The 4,675-nt window shown below is 44.1% G+C and overlaps 1 pseudogene; it reads left to right on the top strand.

Annotated features, from left to right (window-relative positions):
* Positions 1 to 3,636: 3,636 nt before the first annotated feature.
* Positions 3,637 to 4,675, top strand: LOC142839938 (POU domain, class 5, transcription factor 1-like; annotated as a pseudogene).

The raw sequence follows: 4,675 nt of genomic DNA, 5'->3' as shown, positions 1-4,675 counted from the left end.
TAGAGTTTTGGAAGTTGTTTACAATGCATCTCCTGTTTACTTAAGTAATATTATATACTTCTGGAGTCTTTGATGGAGTTGAAGAATTTATAGTGATAGTTATAGTTTTCCTGAGTTATGATAATAGATAAAGTAGATATAAATATTGTAACTGTAATTTTTGCTTGATACCTGTTATATGTAATTTTACTATGCTAAAGTTATAACCTTCCTTTTTATTTAAACAGAAAATGGGAGGTGATGTGGGAGTCCCTTCTATGTGTTGTAATTGCCATTAATGAATAAAGAAACTGCCTTGGCCTGCTGATAGCACAGAACTTAGGTAGGCAGGGAGAAATGGACTGAATGGGGAGAAAGAAGGATGGAGTCAGAGAGACGCCATGGAGCCACTGGAGTCAGACATGCTGAGTCTTTGCTGGTAGACCACAACATCGTGGTAATAAACAGATTAATATAAATGGGTTAAATTAAGATGTAAGAGTTAGCCAATTAGAAGTTAGAGCTAATGGGCCAAGCAGTGATTTAATTAATACAGTATCTGTGAGGTTATTATGGGATGGGAGGTTGGGATGTACAGGTAGCCTGCTGCTACTCTCTGTTGTAACTACCACCAATTTGTAAAGACCAAGAAAAGGTTCATGACCAACAGTAGCTAACTGACATGAAGACCGATGTTTAGAAATCATTTGACATACATACCATAGCTATTTAACCATACAATAGAAGTTAACTCCTGGCTAGGATCTATGACAGCTGTATACATGTTTATTTTTTATATATTCTCTCTTGGTTCACAGTACAAAGCTCAGGATCCCTTATTGCATTTCATGTAATGGCTGTAGAAACAAGTGCAGTCTTCACTCATAAATATCTAACATAAAACCAATAGCCTCTCCTGCAATATTTTTGCTCTCCTTGACCAAGAGGATAAAACCAGTCCTAAACATGCTCATTTGTGGAGTATACTCATAAGTGAGTATATATAAGATTATACGTTAAAGAAAAAATATATTAGGCACATGGAGTAGAAACCTTGCTTAGCTTAAAGTCATGAAGAACATCTATAAAATATTTCAGTAAGGTACTGAATTCCCCTGAGTGAGCATAGCTTGGACCATAATGTTTTAGCTTGAAATAAAAGAAAACATACTTTCAAGGTACAATCTTAACAGAGAAGTATGCTCCCGAAGTGCTTGCCTTGCTTAGTCACTAATACTATAAATAAGCTAAAAGGAAGCCTGCTCATATATTGTGACTCTAACTAAGCTCATCATCATGATTGTGAGGTAATCAGAAAGGACAGGCTTTACACTACGAAAAGAATAGTTCTGAACTCAAGACCAATGGATGCAATGGCCTTAAGCACGTTATTTTACCATTCTTACTTAAGAAATCTTTATATGAAGAATATTGTCCTCTTGAAGGCAGTGTCCTGTATCTCTTCAAAAAAGACTGATGGCCACAGAACTTCCACCTGGAAGCATGCTTTAAATATGGCAAAACCAGCTATGAAGCAAGAAACTGCTTAATTTTTAAACCAAGGACAGGACCCTGTCAAGATTCCACAACAGTACATTGGAGGATCCATTGCTCCATTTTGTTAACTCAAGTAGGTCACTCTCCCCAAATTTCTACCCACAGGAATGTCTGTCAGATCTTCTGAACTCGGCATCTAAAAACAGTTACTGCTTCTGGATCTTTGGTCCCACAATAACCATGGAGAAATTTGGGACTCCCTAGGTAGTTGGAAATCTCTCTCACTTATGCTTATCCTTCTCAGATCTGATGGCATTGGATGAGTAGGATACTGATAGCCTTACCAGTTTAGCAGCTTTCTCCTGACCCACACCCCTCAAGGCTACAACCAGCTTGGTAGCTTTTGGTTCATTAGTTGTTTCCTCTTAAGAGTACAGACAGGTGTTCCTCATTCACAGGCTTTGTTGCAGGGGATAAACGGGTTTCAGATATAACTTCAGAGGTTTACAGTTTTAGCACTGAAAATGCAGTCCTGATGAACTGATAGGGCCATGACTGCAAACAGTTTTCTATAGTGCTTAACTTTCTGCTGATTTTACTGGTCCTAGCTTTAAAACACAGGTTAGGATAAGAGAGGGAATAGAACCCTATAGGTATGTTCAGTTTCATCCTCCTCCACTCACTCAACCTCTTTTGTTCAATGAATTTAGACTTAAATGTTTGTTTCATCTGGTTAAAACCATGCCGTAGGAAAAATGTTCATGCCTTTTAATCCAAAGACTTTTGCTTTGACAACAAGGTGTAAACCTATCCCAGTTGTTTTAAAGATACCTGCAGGTTCCTGGGACATGTTCTGCTACTGTATCAAGAAATTTGGTCTGTTGGAAACAGTCTCCAGAGCCCCTCTTTGACCCTACCTATTTTCAAGCACATTTTGTAGGTTCACTCCTCTTGCCACAGGGGGCCCTCCAGATACATCAGCTCCTGCATCATCTTCGTGGATGCTAACCAGGCAAGTAATGGTAGGTTAATCTCAGCCACAAGCCCACTAATAAAGGCACCATTATCTGTTAACTTTTATTAACACCTTTAAAGGATGGATGTGTTCACCACCTCCATTGAAGTAGCAGATATGATGCCTCAAGTACTTCTGAAGAACACATCATCCATCCATTTGGCATGCTACCTCCAGCTCCCAAGCTCCTGGGACATCAGTGCTGGTACCACCTTTCCACACTAGAGCAGGCACCTATCGAGCAACTGGGACCTAGTTTTCCAAACATGTCCCAATAAAGAGCCCATCTACTCTCATGTCTCACTCTTTCAGCCTTGTCTCTTTTGTACAACCAGGGTACTTATCTGTTCCATTCTTTCTGCCAGTCTTCTTTCTTCCCATGGCTAGTCCAGTTCATAGGGCTGGTGATAATCTATTATTTCCTTACCAGCCTTTCTTCTTACCCTCCTTAAGGAACAGATGCCTGAGGTCTCCAGGATGACAATTAGCTGCTTTTCCACACATACCACCTGATAAGCCTGGGCCCACAGACTTCTATCTACCCCTTCCCCATGTTGTCCCATGCCTCCAGGAATTAGTCAGACTTGAATGTGTACCCATATACCCACGAACTCTGGGATGTTTATATGGAAGCACCACCTAGCCTCATTCCTCCCATTCCAGATCCCGCCCCCTCAGAAAGCCTGTCAAGGGTCAATTCCTCCCCTGACAAGCACAGGACCGTGCCTACAATACTTATGATGCAATAACCCACCTGCCTCGTGGTTACCCCTCATGGTATTCTACTTCCTCACTGAGGCCACCCAGGAGCTGCTTTGCACATTAACCCTAGACTTTTAATTCAGCTTGATCTGATTTATTGCATCTACAGAGAGACTTAATATCGGGGTATGGAAACATCTCAAGTATAAATGAGAAATTATTATATGAAGGTTTTAAAACAATTGGATGTTATTTTAAGAAAAATGTATTCTTTAATGTATCTTTTTACTGAAATTGCTAGATAGCTAATTTTCAGTGTGTTTTCACCACAATTTCCAGGTATCTAGTTAAAAATTAGCAGGTTTGGAGGGAGAGAGGTTTAAGCAGTCCCTAGGTGAGCCCTCCTTCCGTCAGGCCCCCGGCTTGGGGTCTCCCCCTTCCCTATGGCTGGACACCTGGCTTCAGACTTCACCTTCTCACCCCCACCTGGTGGGGGTGCTAGGTCGGGAGGGCTGGAGCCAGGCTGTTTGGACCCTCGGACTTGGATAAGCTTCCAAGGGCCTCCAGGTGGGCCTGGAATCGGGCCAGGGGTTGGGCCAGGCTCAAAGGTGTTGGGGATTTCCTCTTGTCCCCCGCCGTATGAATTCTGAGGAGAGATGGCATACTGTGGACCTCAGGTTGGACTGGGCCTAGTGCCCCAAGCTGGCCTGGAAACTTCGCAGCCTGAGGATCAGGCAGGAGCAGGAGTGGAGAGCAACTAGGAGGGGACCTCCGCTAAGCCCGGCACTGTCCACCCCGGTGCCGTGAAGTTGGAGAAGGTGGAACCAAGTCACGAGGAGTCCCAGGACATGAAAGATCTGCAGAAGGAGCTAGAGCAGTTTGCTAAGGTGCTGAAGCAAAAGAGGTACACCCTGGGTATTTTCTTTGGAAAGGTGTTCAGCCAGACCACCATCTGCCGCTTTGAAGCGCTGCAGCTCAGCTTCAAGAACATGTGCAAGATGCGCCCCCTGCTGGAAAAGTGGGTAGAGGAAGCCGACAACAACGAGAACCTTCAGGAGATGTGCAAAGCCGAGACCCTGGTGCAGGCTCGAAAGAGAAAGAGGAAGAGCATTGAGAAAGTGAGGGGGAACCTGGAGAGCATGTTTCTGCAGTGCCCGAAGCCCACCCTACAGCAGATAAGCATTATCGCCAAGCAGCTCGGCCTGGAGAAGGATGTGGTCCGAGTGTGGTTCTGTAACCGTCGCCAGAAGGGCAAACGATCAAGCGCTGATTATTCCCAACGAGAAGAGTATGAGGCTGCCGGGTCCCCTTTCCCATGGGGGACCTGTATCTTTTCCTCTACCCCCAGGGCCCCATTTTGGTGCCCCAAGCTATGGGAGCCCCCACTTTACCACACTCTACTCTCCAGTCCGGTTTTCTGAGGGCGAGGCCTTTCCTACTGTTCCCGTCGCTGCTCTGGGCTCTCCCATGCATTCAAACTGA

This window comes from Microtus pennsylvanicus, chromosome 22 (assembly GCF_037038515.1).
Source record: "Microtus pennsylvanicus isolate mMicPen1 chromosome 22, mMicPen1.hap1, whole genome shotgun sequence".
In the NCBI taxonomy this organism is placed as follows: Eukaryota; Metazoa; Chordata; class Mammalia; order Rodentia; family Cricetidae; genus Microtus; species Microtus pennsylvanicus.
This window is presented reverse-complemented; position numbering and strand designations above follow the sequence as displayed.